General features: G+C 37.3%; 1 protein-coding gene across 2 annotated transcripts in view; it reads right to left on the reverse strand.

Annotated features, from left to right (window-relative positions):
• The window catches only part of CTTNBP2NL (CTTNBP2 N-terminal like), a 275638-nt gene extending 251339 nt beyond the window's left edge, over window positions 1–24299 (reverse strand). Inside the window, exon 1 of one of the 2 annotated variants that reach the window (XM_053706629.1) lies at window positions 24213–24299. The gene's annotated coding sequence lies outside the window, so the exon portion shown is untranslated. Of the gene's footprint in view, window positions 1–4038; window positions 4062–24212 lie in introns of those variants that run through there. The other variant, XM_053706630.1, reaches the window with a different exon arrangement.
• Between the last annotated feature and the right edge of the window lie 213 nt (window positions 24300–24512).

The raw sequence follows: 24512 nt of genomic DNA on the forward strand, positions 1-24512 counted from the left end.
AGTCCAAATTTTCACTGGTATCAAAACATATCTGGTGCATATAACAGTGAGTGGCCAACACATTGCTTTGGAATGCATTATAACTCCTTTATACACTCCTGTGCACAATACAGTCGGTGTTTGGTGGAGCTGTGCAACTGGCGTACCTAATAGTTCCAGAGCAGGACATTGTTGGTCAGTCAAAGCTTGTGGCTCCCAAACTAGATTTTACCTATGGTTTTAACCCCTTTGTTTGGGGATAAATACACAGTAACTATACCACTGCAAAAATAAAATGCCCTAATAAATAACAGCTATTTTTTTGGGGGTGGGTGGGTGGGGGGTTGCACGAATTTCCCTTTCAGTAATTGTGAATCCTCTGAAATCTACTATTGGAGCTTGACAGGAAAAAAATCTTAAAGGAAATGTTTTGCACAAAGTTATCTCATCTCCATGAAAAAGGTCAATAGCTGCTACTCAGCTTAACAGTAATAAATATAACAGCTTAGAACTAAGTAATAAAATCCACCAGTAAAGACAGGGAAAAGTTAAACAATGGGAGAATTAAATAGACAGGAAACCCCAAAATTGTATTTCATGATTCGGATAGAACAAACAATTTTAAACAACTTTCCAATTTACTTCTATTATCAAATGTGTTTCATTCTGTTTTAATCCATTGCTAAGGGACAGCATTGCACTACTGGCAGCTTGCTGAACACATCTAGTCAGCCAATCACAAGAGACAAATGTGTGCAGGCACCAATCAGCAGCAGCTCCCACTAGTGTAGGATATGTGCGTATTCTTTTTCAACAAGGGATACCAAGAGAACGAATCACATTCAAAAATAGAAGTGAAGTTAAAGAGTTTTTTTAAATTTACATCCTCTATTTGAATAATGCAAATTTAGTTTTGACTTTCCTATCCTTTCAAATAAATTTCATATTTGACAATCACTAAAACAATAAATAAAATCAATTTAGAGAAAAAAACATTTGTGTTTAGTATAATACCATAAATAAAGATAATTAAAGGGACACGATACTCACAAAATGTCTCTTGAATCTAAAAAGAGAATGTTTCAAAATGTATTATATAGCTTTGCTATTTTAATACTGATATTTTTGTGCTGAGTAAACTCAGACAGTGAGCAGCAGAGTCCCAGACAATTATGCACTTCCTCTTTGTTTCCCCTAAAACATAAACAGCTTTCACTTAAAGGGATGTTAAACAGTCTGTTTCATTATTGTAACAAAAAAGCACTAAGCAGTTGCTTATAATTAACAGAAATTATTGCAATATGTACTATTCAACTATTGAAATTGATTTTACCTTTTATTTTATTTTTTTACACTACATTTGCGCTTCCTGTCACAGCCCTACAAGGAGAAGGAGACCTATGCAGGAAGTTTTATCTTAGCCTGATGTCAAAACTTTTAGGCTAGTAAATAGATAACAGGGAGTCAGATTTGCTCATGCACAGAACTGACAGAATAAAAACTTAGTTTTTAAAATTCCTCTGCTCTTAAAACACTGGGGCTACACTGAGAATTTCTAAGTGCTAATTTAGCAAAAAAAACAAGTTATTTGCTATTTTTTACACAATCTTTCTCTTTTTACTTAGATTTAAAATATTTGTTTTTACTAAAGGATCACTGTTTAATATCCCTTTAATCATTTTCTACGCAAAATATTTTAATATGTTCTTTTTTGTGTATTCTGATGCAGCAGTTCTGTGGCTATAAAGGCAAAATCTGTTGCTTGCTAATGACCATCCATATTTATTTTTCGGTCTCTTTATTAAGATACAAACAGAAAATACAAATAATGTGATGTTTGGCATTTTGAATGAAATGATGTAATTAAAAGGTGGTCTTATTAGCACGCTTCCAATGAATTCAAATCATACAACATGTGTATGTAATGCTCAAGCATGTCATGCACAAACCTGGTGTAATAGACCTTTTTCACAGCAGTCATTTTGACATGAAAAAGTAGGACAAATACAGGTGTTAGCAATGACATTTATTAGGGTTCTATTCCATTTAGGTTTATGAGAGCAAGGTTCCTGCTATTGCTCAAGTGAAAGGGGGGGGCACACTAAATACTTGCCACTTTAGTCTATAGAAACATTTTTTTCCTATACTGTATACAAATATCCTGTATTTTCTGTCTGTATTCTAGTAAAGAGACTAAGAAATATATATATGGTCATTATACCATTGCTAAAACAACAAATCTAAAGGAGGCCTAAGACTTTTGCAAAGAGCACTGTGCTCTGGTTTCACTGTGTAAGTTTTCCTTAACACAGTGCAGCCAGATCGAATCGTTGTTTGAAGAGAACAGTCAAATACAGAGATGCGCTGCAAAGCAGCAGCACACTGATTGATGACTGGCTCTGAAAGATATTTTCAACCCCACTCCCTAACCTTTCCCGAACTGCAAAGCTGAATGTAAGACGTTCTTGTGAGCTAAGCACATTTTTTATTGCTTAGTTTTTGCTTTATAAATTATGTGATGTTTAGACCAAGAGAAAAGGAAACACATTTATTCAATAGACGGTTTAAAAACAAATTCATTTGTTTTCTCTGCAGCTAATTTACAATGCAATTTTCAATTGCTGCAATATATTATAAAACTTTTAAAAAATGCTTTATTCTCCAGTTAATCAGCACACGACCTGTGAACTGCCTCTAGGGTAAATTGTAGTGACACTATTCAAGAGAGAAAAGCCTTATTTCTTACTTATCTGATATTTAAAGGGACAGTCTAGTCAAAATTAAAATTTCATGATGCAGATAGGGCATGCAATTTTAAACAACTTTACAATATACTTTTATCATCAAATTTGCTTTGTTCTTTTGGAATTCTTTGTTGAAAGCTAAACCTAGGTAGGCTCATATGCTGCTTTCTAAGCCCTTTAAGGCTGCCTCTTATATCAGTGCATTTAGACATTTTTTTTCACAGCTAAAGAGCGCAAGTTCACGAGTGCCATATAGATAACATTGTGTTCTCTCCTGTGGTGTTGTGCAGGACACAGCACTAATTGGCTAAAATGCAAGTCAATAGGTAATAAATAAATATCCCTGAGATAAGAGAGCTGTCTGCAGAGGCTTAGATACAAGGTAATCACAGAGGTAAAAAGTATATTAACCCTTTGAATGCTAAGCACTTTCCCACCTGGGTGCTAAGATTTTTTAAGTTTTTTTTTTTTTTATTTTTTATTTCCAGACCCCCAAGACTTCCACTGTTGGAAAGGTTAGGCGATTACCTTTCCAACGGCTGGTCTTGGGGCTCTGTAGCTGCTTAGATGCCTGAGATACAGGCTTCTAAGCAGCATGCCCCTTGCTCCTATACTTAACATGGTTAAGTATAAATAAAGTTGCGCTGTGACGTCATCACGTTATTGCGCGTGACGTCACCACGCAAAACAGGAAGCCCCGGCGATGCCTGTCACTCTACAGGCACGATCGTCTGGGTAGGAGCGGGTGGGAGCCCCCAGATCTCCCTCAAGGTGGGAGAGTGCTAGCGACGGCTCTGAGCCGTCATTAGCACCAGAGTGGAAACTTTATGATGGCTCAGAGCCGTCATTAGCACTCCAAGGGTTAATATAATCATGTTAGTTATGAAAAACTGGGCAATGGGTAATAAAGGGATTATCTATCTTTTTAAACAATATAAATTCTAGAGTAGACTGTCCCTTTAAATGATGTGTTCAACCATTGTTGAAAGATACTGATCTAAGCATTGCCTCTGTCTAAAAATATTGTGCAGATTATTATAAAGAAATGCTCAATCATAGGACGTTAAAATAGTTTAGTTAAACATCCGTCTTGTGTTTTGGATTTGTTATCATGCCACATGTATTTAGAGATGCAAACAATACTTTAAGAGTGACATTAAACTCATAGCATTACAAGGATCTTAAAATGTTGGGTTTAAAGCGACAGTCAACCCAAAATTTCAAATAGTTAATTCCTATAAACTTGCTAGCGATTATTATTTTGAACTAGAGCTCAATTTAGTAGCCTAAAGCGTTTCTAAGTATTAGTACTTACTTTTGTCTCGAGTGGCTGTTTAAAATGTCCGTCTGCCACCTCCCATATTTCATCACCACTATCTTCATTGTGCAGCTCTAACAGCTTATTTTCGCCCGTACACACTCCCGTGTTTTGCGCAGTGCGCCAATAACGCTGTAGGAAAATGAGAAGGGAGCTACAGACCAGTGTTAGCCCTTTAGTGTAAGTCACCTCTCAGTGACAGGCATTGTATGTCACACTGTACCTATCACACTACACACAGTAAGTACAGCCAGTTCAGGCTGCAAGTTACCGTAAATGTACAGCTCTATACACTTATCAGAAGTCAACTGTCCTTACTCCACAGCTAAATACAGAGCAGCAGTGTCACAAGCATAACATATCAGGCTTAGGGGACATACAGACTTTACCAGGTGCACAGATCAGAGAGTGCTGCATTTTATATATAAACAGACATAGCATACGGACCATAATCTATTACATATCAGGTGCCACAATATACTCATACTGCCGATATAGCTGCTCCTCTTCCTAAGATACCACAGCACACTGCCTGCAAATGCTCCTCCCCTGCCAGATAGTGAGCCTTCCTGCTCTAGGTACCACAATGTATAGCTGCTCATATTCCTATAAATGCCACAGTGCACTGACTGAAAATGCTCCTCCCCTGCCAGATAGTGAGCCTTCCTGCTCTAGGTACCACAATGTATAGCTGCTCATATTCCTATAAATGCCACAGTGCACTGACTGAAAATGCTCCTCCCCTGCCAGATAGTGAGCCTTCCTGCTCTAGGTACCACAATGTATAGCTGCTCATATTCCTATAAATGCCACAGTGCACTGACTGAAAATGCTCCTCACATGCCAGATACTGAGCCTTCCTGCTTTAGGTACTAATATACTCATACTGCCGATATAGCAGCTCCTCTCCCTATAGATATCACAGTAAACAGTCTCATAAACTCATAAATGTGTTTTAGGTATATAAATTATCAATATATCATCTGTAGTCATCTGAGTGTTCGTACCAAATGTTGTGAATGTGAGTCTGCAGACTGTTTACTGTGGTATCTATAGGGAGAGGAGCAGCTATATCGCACTCTCTGATCTGTGCACCTGGTAAAGTCTGTATGTCCCCTAAGCCTGATATGTTATGCTTGTGACACTGCTGCTCTGTATTTAGCTGTGGAGTAAGGACAGTTGACTTCTGATAAGTGTATAGAGCTGTACATTTACGGTAACTTGCAGCCTGAGCTGGCTGTACTTACTGTGTGTAGTGTGATAGGTACAGTGTGACATACAATGCCTGTCACTGAGAGGTGACTTACACTAAAGGGCTAACACTGGTCTGTAGCTCCCTTCTCATTTTCCTACAGCGTTATTGGTGCACTGCGCATGCGCAAAACACGGGAGTGTGTACGTGCGAAAATAAGCTGTTAGAGCTGCACGATGAAGATAGTGGTGACGAAATATGGGAGGGGGCAGACGTACATTTTAACCAGCCACACGAGACAAAAGTAAGTACTAATACTTAGAAACGCTTTAGGCTACTAAATTGGGCTATAGTTCAAAATAATAATCGTTAGCAAGTTTATAGGAATTAACTATTTGAAATTTTGGGTTGACTGTCCCTTTAATGTCTCTTTAAAATGTCATTATAAAGATATTCAAGTAAAGGGAACTCCTACAGGTGCCTTAAAAACATAATTTATGCTTACCTGATAAATTCCTTTCTTCTGTTGTGTGATCAGTCCACGGGTCATCATTACTTCTGGGATATAACTCCTCCCCAACAGGAAATGCAAGAGGATTCACCCAGCAGAGCTGATATAGCTCCTCCCCTCTACGTCAGTCCCAGTCATTCGACCAAGAATCAACGAGAAAGGAGTAACCAAGGGTGAAGTGGTGACTGGAGTATAATTTAAAAGATATTTACCTGCCTTAAAAACAGGGCGGGCCGTGGACTGATCACACAACAGAAGAAAGGAATTTATCAGGTAAGCATAAAATATGTTTTCTTCTGTTATGTGTGATCAGTCCACGGGTCATCATTACTTCTGGGATACCAATACCAAAGCAAAAGTACACGGATGACGGGAGGGATAGGCAGGCTCATTATACAGAAGGAACCACTGCCTGAAGAACCTTTCTCCCAAAAATAGCCTCCGAAGAAGCAAAAGTGTCAAATTTGTAAAATTTGGAAAAAGTATGAAGCGAAGACCAAGTTGCAGCCTTGCAAATCTGTTCAACAGAGGCCTCATTCTTAAAGGCCCAAGTGGAAGCCACAGCTCTAGTGGAGTGAGCTGTAATTCTTTCAGGAGGCTGCTGTCCAGCAGTCTCATAGGCTAAACGTATCATGCTACGAAGCCAAAACGAGAGAGAGGTAGTAGAAGCTTTTTGACCTCTCCTCTGTCCAGAATAAACGACAAACAGGGAAGAAGTTTGGCGAAAATCTTTAGTTGCCTGTAAGTAGAACTTGAGGGCACGAACTACATCCAGATTGTGTAGAAGACGTTCCTTCTTTGAAGAAGGATTTGGACACAAGGATGGAACGACAATCTCTTGATTGATATTCCTGTTAGTAACTACCTTAGGTAAGAACCCAGGTTTAGTACGCAGAACTACCTTATCTGAGTGAAAAATCAGATAAGGAGAATCACAATGTAATGCTGATAACTCAGAGACTCTTCGAGCCGAGGAAATAGCCATTAAAAACAGAACTTTCCAAGATAACAATTTTATATCAATGGAATGAAGGGGTTCAAATGGAACACCTTGTAAAACGTTAAGAACTAAGTTTAAACTCCATGGCGGAGCAACGGCTTTAAACACAGGCTTGATCCTAGCTAAAGCCTGACAAAAGGCCTGGACGTCTGGATTTTCTGACAGACGCCTGTGTAACAAGATGGACAGAGCTGAAATCTGTCCCTTTAAAGAACTAGCCGATAAACCCTTTTCTAAACCTTCTTGTAGAAAAGACAATATCCTAGGAATCCTAACCTTACTCCAGGAGTAACGTTTGGATTCGCACCAGTATAGGTATTTGCGCCATATTTTATGGTAAATCTTTCTGGTAACAGGCTTCCTAGCCTGGATCAGGGTATCAATAACCGACTCAGAAAAACCACGCTTTGATAAAATCAAGCGTTCAATTTCCAAGCAGTCAGTTTCAGAGAAGTTAGATTTTGATGTTTGAATGGACCCTGTATCAGAAGGTCCTGTCTTAGAGGTAGAGACCAAGGTGGACAGGATGACATGTCCACTAGATCTGCATACCAAGTCCTGCGTGGCCATGCAGGCGCTATTAGAATCACTGATGCTCTCTCCTGTTTGATTTTCGCAATCAATCGAGGAAGCAGCGGGAAGGGTGGAAACACATAAGCCATCCCGAAGTTCCAAGGTGCTGTCAAAGCATCTATCAGAACCGCTCCCGGATCCCTGGATCTGGACCCGTAGTGAGGAAGTTTGGCGTTCTGGCGAGACGCCATGAGATCTATCTCTGGTTTGCCCCAACGTCGAAGTATTTGGGCAAAGATCTCCGGATGAAGTTCCCACTCTCCCGGATGAAAAGTCTGGCGACTCAAGAAATCCGCCTCCCAGTTCTCCACTCCCGGGATGTGGATTGCTGACAGATGGCAAGAGTGAGACTCTGCCCAGCGAATTATCTTTGATACTTCCATCATTGCTAGGGAGCTTCTTGTCCCTCCCTGATGGTTGATGTAAGCTACAGTCGTGATATTGTCCGACTGAAACCTGATGAACCCCTGAGTTGTTAATTGGGGCCAAGCCAGAAGGGCATTGAGAACTGCCCTCAATTCCAGAATGTTTATTGGAAGGAGACTCTCCTCCTGATTCCATAATCCCTGAGTCTTCAGAGAATTCCAGACAGCGCCCCAACCTAGCAGGCTGGCGTCTGTTGTTACGATTGTCCAGTCTGGCCTGCTGAATGGCATCCCCCTGGACAGGTGTGGCCGATAAAGCCACCATAGAAGAGAATTTCTGGTCTCTTGATTCAGATTCAGGGTAGGGGACAAATCTGAGTAATCCCCATTCCACTGACTTAGCATGCACAATTGCAGCAGTGTAGGCGTGCAAAAGGTACTATGTCCATTGCCGCTACCATTAAGCCGATCACCTCCATGCATTGAGCTACTGACGGGTGTTGAATGGAATGAAGGACACGGCATGCATCTTGAAGCTTTGTTAACCTGTCTTCTGTCAGGTAAATCTTCATTTCTACAGAATCTATAAGAGTCCCCAAGAATGGAACTCTTGTGAGAGGAAAAAGAGAACTCTTCTTTTCGTTCACTTTCCATCCATGCGACCTTAGAAATGCCAGAACTAACTCTGTATGAGACTTGGCAGTTTGAAAGCTTGAAGCTTGTATTAGAATGTCGTCTAGGTACGGAGCTACCGAAATCCCTCGCGGTCTTAGTACCGCTAGAAGGGCACCCAGAACCTTTGTGAAGATTCTTGGGGCCGTAGCCAATCCGAATGGAAGAGCTACAAACTGGTAGTGCCTGTCTAGGAAGGCAAACCGTAGATACCGTTGATGATCTTTGTGAATCGGTATGTGAAGGTAAGCATCTTTTAAATCCACTGTGGTCATGTACTGACCCCTTTGGATCATAGGTAAGATTGTCCGAATAGTTTCCATTTTGAACGATGGAACTCTTAGGAATTTGTTTAGAATCTTTAAATCTAAGATTGGCCTGAAAGTTCCCTCTTTTTTGGGAACCACAAACAGGTTTGAGTAGAACCCTTGTCCTTGTTCCGACCGTGGAACTGGATGGATCACTCCCATTAATAACAGATCTTGTACACAGCGTAGAAACGCTTCTTTCTTTATCTGGTTTGTTGACAACCTTGACAGATGAAATCTCCCTTTTGGTGGAGATAATTTGAAGTCTAGAAGGTATCCCTGAGATATGATCTCCAGCGCCCAGGGATCCTGAACATCTCTTGCCCAGGCCTGGGCGAAGAGAGAAAGTCTGCCCCCCACTAGATCCGGTCCCGGATCGGGGGCTCTCGATTCATGCTGTCTTTGGGGCAGCAGCAGGTTTCCTAGCCTGTTTGCCCTTATTCCAGGACTGGTTAGGTTTCCAGCCTTGCCTGTAACGAGCAACAGCTCCTTCCTGTTTTGGTGCAGTGGAGGTTGACGCTGCTCCTGTTTTGAAATTCCGAAAGGGACGAAAATTAGACTGTCTAGCCTTAGCTTTGGCTTTGTCTTGAGGTAGGGCGTGGCCCTTACCTCCTGTAATGTCAGCGATAATTTCTTTCAAACCGGGCCCAAATAAAGACTGCCCCTTGAAAGGTATATTAAGTAATTTGGACTTAGAAGTAACATCAGCTGACCAGGATTTTAGCCACAGTGCTCTACGTGCCTGTATGGCGAATCCAGAGTTCTTAGCCGTAAGTTTGGTTAAATGTACTACGGCCTCCGAAATGAATGAATTAGCTAGTTTAAGGACTCTAAGCCTGTCCATAATATCGTCTAGCGTAGATGAACTAAGGTTCTCTTCCAGAGACTCAATCCAAAATGCTGCCGCAGCCGTAATCGGCGCGATACATGCAAGGGGTTGCAATATAAAACCTTGTTGAACAAACATTTTCTTAAGGTAACCCTCTAATTTTTTATCCATTGGATCTGAAAAAGCACAGCTATCCTCCACCGGGATAGTGGTACGCTTAGCTAAAGTAGAAACTGCTCCCTCCACCTTAGGGACCGTTTGCCATAAGTCCCAAGTGGTGGCGTCTATTGGAAACATCTTTCTAAATATTGGAGGGGGTGAGAACGGCACACCGGGTCTATCCCACTCCTTAGTAACAATTTCAGTTAATCTCTTAGGTATAGGAAAAACGTCAGTACTCGCCGGTACCGCAAAGTATTTATCCAACCTACACAGTTTCTCTGGTATTGCAACGGTGTTACAATCATTGAGAGCCGCTAAGACCTCCCCTAGTAATACACGGAGGTTCTCCAATTTAAATTTAAAATTTGAAATATCTGAATCCAATCTGTTTGGATCAGAACCGTCACCCACAGAATGAAGCTCTCCGTCCTCATGCTCTGCAAGCTGTGACGCAGTATCAGACATGGCCCTAGTATTGTCAGCGCACTCTGTTCTCACCCCAGAGTGATCACGCTTGCCTCTTAGTTCTGGTAATTTAGACAAAACTTCAGTCATAACAGTAGCCATATCATGTAATGTTATCTGTAATGGCCGCCCAGATGTATTAGGCGCCATAATATCACGCACCTCCCGGGCGGGAGATGCAGGTACTGCCGCGTGAGGCGAGTTAGTCGGCATAACTCTCCCCTCGCAGTTTGGTGAAATTTGTTCACATTGTACAGATTGACTTTTATTTAAAGTAGCATCAATACAGTTAGTACATAAATTTCTATTGGGCTCCACCTTGGCATTGGAACAAATGACACAGATATCTTCCTCTGAGTCAGACATGTTTAACACACTAGCAATAACTTGCAACCTGGTTATAATCTTTTTTAGCAAAAACGTACTGTGCCTCAAAGAGGTACTTAAACGATTAAATGACAGTTGAGATAATGAACTGAAAAACAGTTATAGCATCGACTTTAAAATAACCCAACTTTTAGCAAAGGTTTGTTCCCATTAGTAAATAACAATAACTAAATTTGACATAAAAAATTATAGAGTAACGTATTTATTCACAGTCAATATAAAATTCTCACAGCTCTGCTGAGAGAATGTACCTCCCTTCAAAGAAGTTTGAAGACCCCTGAGATCTGTCAGTGAACCGGATCATGCAAGAAATATAATAGTAGCTGACTGGAAATTTTTGATGCGTAGCAAAAGAGCGCCAAAAACGGCCCCTCCCTCTCACACACAGCAGTGAGGAGAAACGAAACTGTCACAATTTAAAGCAGACAACTGCCAAGTGGAAAATAATGCCCAAACCTATATTCACTCAGTACCTCAGCAATGTAAACGATTCTACATTCCAGCAAAAACGTTTAACATGATAATATTTATTAAAAGGATTAGTGACCTTTAACAGAGTAGTTCCGGTGAAATACCATTCCCAGAATACTGAAGTGTATACATACATGTCATTATAACGGTATAGCAGGATTTTCTCATCAATTCCATTCAGAAAATAAAAACTGCTACATACCTCAATGCAGATTCATCTGCCCGCTGTCCCCTGATCTGAAGCCTTTACCTCCCTCAGATGGCCGAGAACAGCAATATGATCTTAACTACTCCGGTTAAAATCATAGTAAAAAACTCTGGTAGATTCTTCTTCAAACTCTGCCAGAGAAGTAATAACACGCTCCGGTGCTATTGTAAAATAACAAACTTTTGATTGAAGTCATAAAAACTAAGTATAATCACCATAGTCCTCTCACACATCCTATCTAGTCGTTGGGTGCAAGAGAATGACTGGGACTGACGTAGAGGGGAGGAGCTATATCAGCTCTGCTGGGTGAATCCTCTTGCATTTCCTGTTGGGGAGGAGTTATATCCCAGAAGTAATGATGACCCGTGGACTGATCACACATAACAGAAGAAAAGGGACATTTGATGGACCATCAATGAAAGATATTATTTTGAATGTGACTTTTATGAAGTCTCATTGCCTTGGCATTCACATTATTTGTCACATGTCCCTTTTGGCGTCTCAGCTATGTGATATGAAACTCTCTTGATGATGCTGTGGAATTTATAATAAGGGTAAAAAGGGAAAGAATCCAGTGTCACTAGCTGGCACAATTTAACACCTCCTGAGCACTGCAGCAAGCCCAAGTCCTAACAGCCAGCCAGAGAAATAAAAACCAGCAACTGAATTTGTTTTTATTGGGTTACACCAAAGAATCAAGCTGGGAGGTAAACAGAGATGCTATCGTGCCAACAGCAAGCACGGCCATAAGCTATGTGTAAGATGTTATGTCATCATTAACCCTTTGGCTGCCAAAGAGCGCTGTTTTGGCAGACAATGGGCTTAAAGGGACATTAAACACTTTGAGTTGGTAATATAACATGAAAAATCATGTCTATGGAAAAAAAAACTGCAATATACTTTTATAAAAAACATTTCTCCCCTTTGCCTGTAATTCCATTCTGAAATTGTGAGCTTTTCAGTTCCTGTTAGAAGTGAAAGTGCAGAACACGGTTATATACCACACAGCCATTGGCTGCACACTCTAGTGACCTATTTATAACTGTTCCTAATTGGCCACAACAGAGAAGGTAACCTAAGTTACAACATGGCAGCTCCCATTGTTTTATAGTCAATATTTCAACAACTAATGAAACTATAAAAATACATATACATGTTATTCTTAGACTAAGCTTTTCTTTGGAGACATCATTCTATCTAGCATTTATTAAGTGCTTAATGTCCCTTTAAGCATCAGTAACTGATCATGAAAGCAGTTTTTTTTGCCTCTATGAAGCATCTGTTTCTCACATAATTGCCTGAGTATGGAATTCTATAGAAAATTAAGCAAATTCAGATTTTAGCGAGAGCTGCTATTTCTTTGCTTCCTTACAATTACTATGTCTATATAGCAGTATAAGATTTCAAAAACGTATCTATGTTATTAAAAGGATAAAGTCCAAATTAAACTTGATTCAGATAGGGCATGTAACTTTCTAATTTACTTTAATCATCAAATTTGCTTTGATCTCTTGGTATTCTTAGTTGAAAGCTAAACCTAGATAGGCTCATATGCTAATTTCTAAGCCCTTGAAGGCCACCTCTTATCTGAATGCATTTGACAGTTTTTCACAGCTAGAGGGCGTTAGTTCATGTGTTTCATATAAATAACATTGTACTCACGCACGTGGGGTTATTTAAAAGTCAGCACAAATTGCCTGAAACGTCTTTCAAAAGATATGAGATAAGGAGGCAGTCTGCAGAAGTTTAGATACAAGGGAATTACAGAGATAAAAAGTACATTTCTATAACAGTGTTGTTTATGCAAAACTGGGGAATGGTAAATAAAGGGATTATCTATCTTTTTAAACAATAACATTTTTGGTGTTTACTGTATCCCTTTAATAAAAGTATATATGCCCACTGGCTGTGGCTGTCACTTTAAAAATGATACTGTGATTTCTAAAGGGTAGGAAAAACAACGTTTGAGTGAGGTCTGAACATTTTGAGAATACAAAGATGAATGGTTTTCCAAAGAAAAGAAAAAAAAAATATTCAGGGACTGTACACATAATGGAAACTTCTGTACTGCTGCTCTGGTCATTGAAGAATTCAAAGAAAATAAACATGATAGACTCCATTCATGACTAAATATAGCACAGGGCATGTCTAAAATTGGCCTCAAATTAAGTGGAGCTGAAAGCTTTTACAAAAAAATTATATTAGGCTCCCCTATTCTGCTCACAAGTTTGATCATTTATGGTATTAATGTGCTTGAAGGAATATAAAGGTGAAATTAAAAAAAATGAGTCGATTCCCTGCAAAGGGGCCTTTGTACACCAATAAGTATTAAGATTTGATATCTTTCCTCTGAGCCAATGAGTATGAGAGTTATTACTCACAACTGAGACAAGCCTCAATATTAGTGATTCTACACAGAGTATGACAGACATACACATTAAAATGTACAATTAGACTTAGTCTAAACACAGACATCTTAATATATACACTCCACAATGACTGCTTGTCCAGACCAATATGGGTTGTAAAATATTAAGAATATAAATCAGTTTGGGGCAAAAAGAACGTTTGTTTTCTATCTAACATTATACGTTTAAAAATATGCAAGTACACAAGGTGTATTATAATAATAAAATATCAAATAATGAAACAAAATATAAAAAATGTAACCACATTCATAAGCGCTACTCGGCAATATAAGAAAAGCATACAGCTGAAACGTCAAGTAAACTGCCATTTTGTGAGTGGTCTATTCAAAATTATGGATGTGCATACAGTACAGAAAATCAATTCAAAAAGGTAATTTTAAAGCTGACATAACTCAGCCTGAATTGAATATCTGGGGCCCTTCAATTTGCCTCCCTTGGTATGGGCCTAGTAACCCCTATGCATGACATGCAACCAAGACATTTCTGCCCAGGCTTAATTCACAACAGTGTATGTACTAAGAATATAGTTGCCAACTGTCCCGTTTTTCCCGTGACAGCCCCGTTTTGTTTTTTTGCTTTCTATCCCTGCCTTTTTAGTGTGTCCCTTGTTCTATTTAGTCTAGTTATGTGCTTGAGCGTAAGGGAGGAGATAAGGAGCTTGATGATTTAAAGGGACACTAAACCCACATTTTTTTCTTTAATGATTCAGAAAGAGCCTGCAATTTTAAGCAACTTTCTAATTTACTCCTATTATATATTTTTCTTTGTTCTCTTGCTATCTTTATTTAAAACGCAGGAATGTAAAGCTTAAGAGCCGACCCCATTTTGGTTGAGAACCTGGGTTATGCTTACTTATTGGTTTGCTAACTGTAACCACCAATAAGCAAGCACTATCCATGGTGCTGAACCTAAAATGGGCTGGCTCCTAAGCTTTAAATTCTTACTTTTTAAATAAAGATAGCAAGAGAACGAATAAAAATTGATAGTAGGAGTAAATCAGAAAGTTGTTTAAAATTGCATGCTCTATCTGAATCATTAAAAAATTGGGTTTAGTATCCCTTTAACCTGCATTAAAGAGCTGTAACAGTGCAAAAAGAAAAATGCCCTAATACGTTAGCACATTGATTATTGTACTCTTGCTTGCATATAACTATATGTTTAAACTATCAAAATGGATTTAACACAGTTAAAGTCATCTACAGAAGAGCAGTGCAATACTATGAGCTAGCTGCACACATCTGGTGAGCCAATGACAAAAGACAAATGTATGTAGCCACCAATCAACAGCTAGCTCCCAGTAGTGCATTTTAGAAAAACAATTCCAGCATAGAAACTGGACAGGATACTGTAAAAAGCACTCTTCCCTCTAGTGTGGGGATTGTGTACTAATGGAATATAAAAGATATAAACTTTATTAGTTATAATTAAAAATGGGTAACAAAGTATAAAAACACTTGCAGCAAGTAAGGTGCTGTATCCAACTAGATTACTCAAATATGACAGGAAAATACTAGTGATGGTCCTGGGTTAATATAATCTGCTCATGGACATGCTACCTGCTCAATAAATTGTGGAGTGGTTTTAGGTACACTTGAAATGACCGCCTAAGACGGATAATGGCCAAATAGGTGTGTAACTGCTAGACCATGCACAATCAAATAGGTTTGTAAGCAGAAATATAAGGTAAATATGATGACCTAATATAATAATAGAGGTAATCACCTTAGGACAGATACTGGCCAGGTAATTACAGCTGCCTAATCATATATGGCAGGGCTGGATTAGGAGTCTGTTGGTGTTATACTAGATGCAGTATATACAGTCGGAATTGCAGCTAAATAACTATATTGGTAGCGAGTATTAAGATACACTCTGACAATCAGCCAGAAAACCCCTTATAGTGTAACACTTAGTGTCAATGTATCAGTGCCTCTAGGTGACTGTCATATCTTAATGTTAATAACTGAAAATAGCTACCTCCCCTAATGTGGTTAGTACCTCAACCGGTTGGAATAAAATGAGTAATTACAAGGGAGTTAGTGATGCTGGTAATGATACTGACAGTCTGGATCATGGGCATTCAATTATTCCACAAGATGTTATACACTATAAGATCCCTCACTCATTATGTGATTTTTTTAATAAAGCCAAAAGGCAAAACATGTTAAGGGAGGATTGGAATAGCAGGACGGTTGGGTGTCCTATGTTTTTTTAATTTAATGCAGCAAGTTCAGTAACGTATCTTTAACGACTTAATAATATAAGGGGCTTGTGAATATATCGTTGATAGGCTTTGGTACCAACCGATACTGGCCATTAGAACTGTTGTAGCGAACGTCACAACCTATCTTAATAATATTGTGCAACAAATATAAATGCACAGAAAGATAAGCATCCTAACATCACTACTGACTACACTAGTGTAACTAAAATACTGCTCTAAATGCACATGCTGATTAGTGACGATAAATATATAAGACTGTAGACAATGCTCGACAAATATATTTAAAATTTAGGAGTCAATAAGAATATTTAGGAGCCAGACATATATTTTTAGGAGCCAGACAGTGGTAGTTGTATATAGATATATGGAGAATAACCCAAAAAGTTAGGAGCCAGTGATACATTTCTAGGAGCCAGTGGCTCCCTGGCTCCTGGGTTTGTCGAGCCCTGCTGTAGGAGACTAGCAGAAATAATATAGCAGCTGTTGAACTACTAACAAATCATCCTGTTGATAATACTCAGAGTGAAATATTTTATTTATACACTGGGTGATCTTACATTGTTTATTACTTAAGTTAAACAAGTGGAGTTATTCAATGTTTATTATCAAACTGTCAGCATTACGGAAGTTTTAGTAATCTGTATGAGCAGTACTACTTCCCCGCTAACACTTTATTCTACTTGCCAATCCCTATGAGAAGTAACCAATAGGATTAAGGGAGGTACCAATGATTGACATCTCTAATGTTTGCACACTTCAATATCTAGAAGTATTTCTGGCAGTACGACATTGTTAAACTCATATTCAAATTGCAATATCATATGAGGTATTCGTGTTGAATGCTATAATACATCCCAGTACCTGCTATTTATTATATTGACCTAACATACGCTATCACCAGGATTGTAGATATAGCAGTTGGAGAACAGCTAAACACATTCAGCAGCGTTTGAATTATCAGCGAATCATATAAGGCAGACATACCGCTTTTGTTGCACTGTCAATCTAGCATGTATTTGATATACAATTTCAGTGGATTCCAACCTCACATAATGAGTGAGGGATCTTATAGTGTGTAACATCTTGTGGAATAATTGAATGCCCATGATCCAGACTGTCAGTATCATTACCAGCATCACTAACTCCCTGTAATTACTCATTTTATTCCAACCAGTTGAAGTACAAACCACATTAGGGGAGGTAGCTATTTTCAGTTATTAACAAGATATGACAGTCACCTAGAGGCACTGATACATTGACACTAAGTGTTACACTATATGGGGTATTCCAGCTGATTATCAGAGTGTATTTTAATACTCACTACAAATATATTTAGCTGCAACTCCGACTGTATATACTGCATCTAGTATAACACCAACAGACTCATAATCCAGCCCTGCCATATATGATTAGGCAGCTGTAATTACCTGGCCAGTATCTGTTCTAAGGTGATTACCTCTATTATTATTATTATTATATTAGATCATCATATTTACCTTCTATTTCTGCATACAAACCTATTTGATTGTGCATGGTCTAGCAGTTACACACCTATTTGGCCATTATCTGTCTTAGGTGGTCATTTCAAGTGTACCTAAAACCACTCCACAATTCATTGTGGGTTTTAGTAATTTCTAGCCCCCCCCCCACACCCATATGAGCAAGTAGCTTGTCCATGGGCAGAATATATTAACTCAGGACCATCACTAGTATTTTCCTGTCATATTTGAGTAATCTAGTTGGATACAGCACCTTACTTGCTGCAAGTGTTTTTATACTGTGTTACCCATTTTTAATTATAACTAATAAAGTTTATATTTTATATTCCATTTGGACACAATTCCCACACTATCTGCTTTTTACAGTATCCTGTCCAGTTTCTATGCTGGAATTGTTCTTCTAAAATGTCTCAATTTTGATACTTAGCACCTTTACACTTCATATACAATATAAGAGTGTTCCCTCACATAAAATAAGAGTGGTGCCATTGCTTTCCTCTAAAGTATATGTTAATTCATACACAGTAGTGCATTGCTGCTGCTGAAGATATGTACATATTCTTTTCAACAAAGGTACCCAAAGGAACAAAGTAAATTTGATATGAAAAGTGAATTTAAAAATTAAGTCTGAATCATGAATGTATAATTTTTTCCTATCCCTTTAAGCAATAAGTATGGCTAAATGATACTACTAGTATTTTATGTGCTTGCTTTGTAGTGGATTGGAGTGGGCGGGGCTATGCAATCCATAAGTGGGCAGGGGTATGTTGACCCAGTTTTTATTGGGTCAGCAGGGCTGGTAATTTTTTTTGGAAGTTTACTTATATAAGTAATGCAGAAATATAAAGCATATATATATATTTATATTTGAGTAAATTAATTTGGAAACAAGTGGTCCTTTTAGATCAATATCAGCATCTGAAGATTCCAGATAATGTAATTCACAGTTACAGAATTACATGAAATAATTGATATAACTTTTTTCTTCTTATAAAAATTTAAAAAAAAAGAAAATACTAATTCCATAGAGCTGGTTCTTTAGTACAATAGTTTTCACAACAATTGGGAGGTCAATAAAAAAAGTAGTATCACTTTGTATTCTCCACTGGATGCTTAAAACTGTAAGACCTGAGATTGGATTACTTAGGGGGAAAAAGAGAGAGAAAAATACTATCACTGGCCTGAATTCCCAGAAATACTAGACATTTCTTCTCCCACATACAGCCTGTAGGTGTATTTGTTCAGTTTCTGACCAATCTGTATGTTTTAATTTCTCTAATAGTATCCAGACCAGCAGGTGAGTAGCAGCGTACAAGCGACCAGTGGGGACAGGATAAACATGTATATATGTGTGTATTTTTTTTAATTCTCTGTAACATTGTATGGACTAATACATTTTTTTCCTCTAGACTAAAAACTTTTCACCCCCTGGCTAGTAAACTATAGTGATGTATAACACCTATGAAAGTGTGTGAGTGTGTATATACATATATATCAGTTGTGTGAATGCTTATGACGTGGTTAAATTATTTAAAGGGACAGTGTACTGTAAAATTGTTTTTAATGACTTGTTATACCAGCTACAGAGTATAAAATGTATTCTTTATATATATTTTTGTTTGTGAAATAGTTGTTTCTGTTAATCAAAACCACAACCCAATGAAATGGGCTGAGCTCCCAGGGAGAGCAGACCTCATTAGCTTATCTTTATATTATTTTCACAAAGTCCACCTTATCTCATCTCAATATACACTGTGAGACCAACACTTAAAGAGAACAATGTAAAATGAGTTGAGATAGATTGGGTCAGCACATTAAAGAAGAAAAAAAAATCAGACTAGACTTTACCTTTAAATGGTACTGTGAAAACAAAGAGGGTGGCTCTAGGGCTAAAGAAAGTTTGAACTGGAAATATTTAAATTATTAAAATGGTCAAAAAAATTGTACATGACAAATTAGACAATAAAAGACTAATCCGTAGGGTGCTTTTATCTCATTATGTGCAATTTCACTTGCCTGCATAATTTTGTGACTCATCCCAAACAAGCAGAAATGTTAAAAGGATCAGTAAATCTAGTACATTTTCTTGATAAACAAATGCATGATAAAAAGACAATGCAATAGCACTTAGTCTGAACTTCAAATCAGTAATAGATTTGTTTCTGATAAATTTTAGTTATGTCTATTTCCACTTCTCCTGTATCATGTGACAGTCATCAGCCAATCACAAATGCATATACGTATATCCTGTGTATTCTTGCACATGCTCAGTAGGAGCTGGTGACTCAAAAAGTGTAAATATATAAAAAGACTGTGCACATTTTGTTAATGGAAGTACATTGGAAAGTTGTTAAAAATTGCCTGCGCTATCTGAATCATGATAGTTTAATTTTGCCTTGAGTATCCCTTTAATGTCCCAAACTCAAAGAATTTGAAAAGATTCAAAGGCCTTATTTTATTTAAAGGGACAATGAAGTCAAAATTAAACTTTCATGATTCAGATAGAACATGCAATTTTGAACAACTTTCCTATTTACTTCCATTAACAAAATATGCACAGTTTTTATATTTACACTTTTTGAGTCACCAGCTCCTACTGAGCATGTGTAAGAATACGCAGGCTATACGTATAGGCATTTGTGATTGGATGATGGCTGTCACATGATACAGGAGGAGTGGAAATAGACGGAACTGAAATTTGGCCAAAAAAAATCTACTACTCATTTGAAGTTCAGACAAAGTGCTATTGCATTGTCTTTTTATGATGCATGTGTTGATTATGCAAATCTACTGTATTTACTGGTCCTTTAAGAGTGATATGTTTTGAATATTTTTTGCTGCCAGAATGATGGCAGTATTATATATGATTAAAAAAAAAGATAGTGTGAGAATAGTGTTGAGAAATACTTGCTCAGTGTGTCATTATGATGTATACAAGTAGGTTTTAATAGCATTCTTTGCTAAAAATAGCTTGACTAGAATATAGTGTTCTAGTGATATAAATGTGAAGCGTCTGTTTTTCAAACGCTCATCAGAGTTCTCGCTGACAGGAAATAGGTGACGACTACATGAATTAAAAATAATATTAAAAAAATCCAGATCATATGCTCAGAAAGCATCTGATACAAGAAGATATGGTATCTATCTCTCTCTCTCTATGTTGCATATAAAAGCAGGATTATAAAATAAATGCTTAACAAAGATTCTATAAAGTGGCGCATATAAATAAAAGCATTAAAAAAAACACACAGCAGTGATCAACATATAGAAATAAAAAGTCTGATAATAGTCTCAAAGTCTATAAGGTATTTCCCAAAATTACTGGTATATCAAACATTGAGTGGCAGCTCAGCGTCGTCCACTGGATCCAATGCAAACACTGAGAATGAATCACAAAATAGGGGCGCCCCTTCTTTGCGTTTTATTTTCATCATAAAATGCAGGAAACTGTTATTTTTTTTATTAAAGGATAGGTGTCTGATGAAAAAGACCATAGCTGAGATTCAATGACACTTGTTTGTGAAACTAATATCTCACAGAAAAAAACTCACAACTTAATTGCAGAATTTGAAAATAATAATCGTCTCAGCACATAGAATGAGGTCCACCATGAAACTACCTCAAAAAGTTACAAAACAAATGGATTAAAATGAAAAACAAAAATGGGGGGGGGGGTGACACAGATGGTGATAGGGACACTTATCATACATCATTTATGTAGACATTGGTTTCCAGTTCTAATGGGGAGGGATTGGTTTGTCATGCACACAAAAAAATGATCTCATGGGAGCCTTGAAATGTGGTCTCTGTAAGTTCACTGCGAGCTTGTGTTACACATTTTGACTTTGTCTCCAAGTCTATACATTTCATATATGACACAATACAGAGCAAAACCAAACTGTACTCTTTCATTGTTAAAGCCACAGTATAAACTACATTTTGTAAAGCTATAGTTTAAAGGGGCACTAAACCCAATTTTTTTCTTTCATGAAAGATGCAGTTTTAAGCAACTTTCTAATTGTCTCCTATTATCAATTTTTCTTCATTCTCTTACTATTTTTATTTGAAAAAGCAAAAATTTAAGCTTAGGAGCCGGACCAATTTTTGTTCAGCACCATGGGTAGCGCTTGCTGATTGGTGGATACATTTAGCCACCAATCAGCTACGCAGGCGATGAACCAAAATTGGGCCGTCTTGTAAGCTTACATTTCAGCTTTTCAAATTAAGATAGTAAGAGAACAAAGAAAAATTGTTGTTAATAGGATAAAAATGTGAAAGTTGCTTAAAAAATAGGTTTAGTATCCCTTTAATACCTGTGACTGCCAGCAAGTTTTTTTTTTTTTGCACTGTTTATTCCCAAAACAAAATTTCAGTTTCAGGACTGAGGAGAGTTGAAGTTTACTTTGGTTTCAAAATGAAGTATAGAAGTTTTGAGATTTTAGTCATGATTTACTTTTAGTTTACATTTTTTTCATTCTTTTTTTTTTTTAACAAACCAGTTGTTTAACAACCGCTGCTCCTGATTAGCTGTGTTCAACTCCAGAGTGTCCCTTTTACTTATGCGTTTAACCCTTCTGCAGAGGTTAAGAACATAATTTGCAAGGATCAGTAATGCAAAAATGACTGACATGTTCGGACAAATTACAACAATCTTATATTTTCATTAGAATAGCCCTTTATGAAAGGCTTCTCCTGACAAATTCTCCCTTGTTTATTCTGTATTACTTGCATAACCTGCTAATAATAATCATCACCAAAAAGCTTAGCTCTGCTTGGCCAATTTTAGAGACATTTGCAAAAGTGACAAAAGGTTTTGTTTTTGAAGTGGAAATACATTGAATTAATTGATACATACATATATATATATATATATATATATATATATATATATATATATATATTTGAATCGGTTATCATCATATACTATACATACAGATGTTCAATTAATAACATTTAAAAAGCCATTGACATTAAATGTAGCACAAAAACAAAACCATGTTGCTAAAAATTAAAAAATATGACTTTTTCTGGAATGCACAGAGTTGCATTCTTACAAAGTACTGGAAGTTTTTCCATTAGTGCAATAAAAGTAAAGGTTAAATGAGCATAAGAACCTATAAACCTAATTTCCCACAAAATTACAGAGCACAGTAAAGTACTGAGCGTTTATTTATATTAACCATTGATTCCCAAGCTGGGTGCGGAAATACCATGTTGTCTTACAGACAGTGAGGTTGAATGTCCCTGTATGAAGTGAGAGCGTTAAAGAGCAAATAAAATAATAATAATAAATAATAATAAAATAAGGAACATAGTGCATTTCATAATGATTATATGTTCAAACTATAATTCATAGATTGTAAGTTATCTTGAAGAAGGGTCCTCAACTTGTAAAACTGTATCAAGGTGTATCCCAATTCTCTAGCAAAGCTAATATGATTATTTTTTCAACAAATTAACCATTAAAGGGACATAAAACCTGACATTTTTCTTTCATGATTCAGACAGAGAATACAATTTTAAACAATATTTTAATTTACTTATATTATTTAATTTGCTTCATTCTTCAGATATCCTGTGTTGAAGAAATAGCAATGCACATGGGTGAGCCAATTACATGAGGCATCTATGTGCAGGCACCAATCAGCACCTATTGAGCCTATTTAGATATGATTTTTGACAAAGGATATCAAGAGAATGAAGAAAATTATATAATAGAATTAAATTGAAAAGATGATTAAAATTGCATGCTCTTTCTAAATCATGAAATTAAAAATGTTGGTTTGAAATCCCTTTAAGTTAGATTTTTTTTCTATTTAAATAATTTGATAAGCTTATCTGAAGAAATAGAATATATACAACTAAAGACATTTCAATAAGGGTGCAAAATAAAAACAGCAGCTAGAGAACAACTACATTAAATATACATTGTTAAGCATATATAGAAACACAATAGCCTCTAACAAAAATATGATTTATCATATAACAATTTCAAAGCCTCCAAACTGAGCAACAGTAAATACCACAGGTCAAAATGCAGACATGCTTACAAAGCCAAAACAATGTTCAAGCAAATACACAAAAAGGACCATATTAGCTAAGCATCCTATCAGTACAGATGCTCATTTGCAAATCACTGTCCTGCACCTAAAATATTGAGTAACAGCCGAAACAACTTCCTTGAATCACACTCACATATTAAAGTTGCAACATATAGTAGTATAAAACATTAACCTGACATTATACACATTTTAACCTCTAGGTAACTAATAGCTATTTATTACTTTCTTCTCAAATGCAAATAAGAAATATATAAGACAAATTCAAATACTATATAGCATATATATATATATATATATATATATATATATATATATATATATATATATATATATATATATATATATATATACACACACAAACATTATACTTTGATAGACAGTCATAAACTGTATGATATATTGGTTTTTTTTCACTCCCTCGAAAATCCTGGCAATGTGAATGCACTATGTAATACTTCTATATAAGCAGTAAACTGTCCACTAATCGTACAGACGAAAGTGTAAGCACGATCTATTCTAAGCAATAGTGCTACATACAGATTATAATTTTTTTTAAACAGATGAAAATGTAGATCCTAAGTTTATATCTTGATCGAGTATTTTAGATGCTTGCATGAATCCACTCAACGTGAGAGTTACAATATAATGAGTGTTACTGATCTGTACTATGTACACTCTAGCATCATCCACACACAGATGTGCAGACAGAGGCCCTTTAATAAAAACAAATAGCTGCATCACCCCCTAACCATGTAAATGGAATTCCCCACTCAAGACCCGCACAATTCCCGTGGAATCAGGATTTGATACTTACACTTCTCCTCCTTTGTTGCAGAACAGGACACAGTCAGACAATCTCCCAGTGAGATTTCCTCCCAGCTCTATTCAATCAGGACAGCCCTCTACTGCTCAGAGAGCCATGTAAACAGTGCGTGGATTGGCTGTCCAGGCCAGCCCCAGTGATTGGGTTAGTCATTCAGGACTGGGATAGGCCGCGCTCTCTGCATTCAGCCAGGGCTTGTGCTAAGCCTCCCCACTGTCACAGTGGGCTGGAGGCAGCTGACAGGCACAGGAAACAATAGGAGTTTAACTTCTCCCCCCACCTTTCTGCAGC

Source organism: Bombina bombina, chromosome 3, assembly GCF_027579735.1.
Source record: "Bombina bombina isolate aBomBom1 chromosome 3, aBomBom1.pri, whole genome shotgun sequence".
Lineage (NCBI taxonomy): Eukaryota > Metazoa > Chordata > Amphibia > Anura > Bombinatoridae > Bombina > Bombina bombina.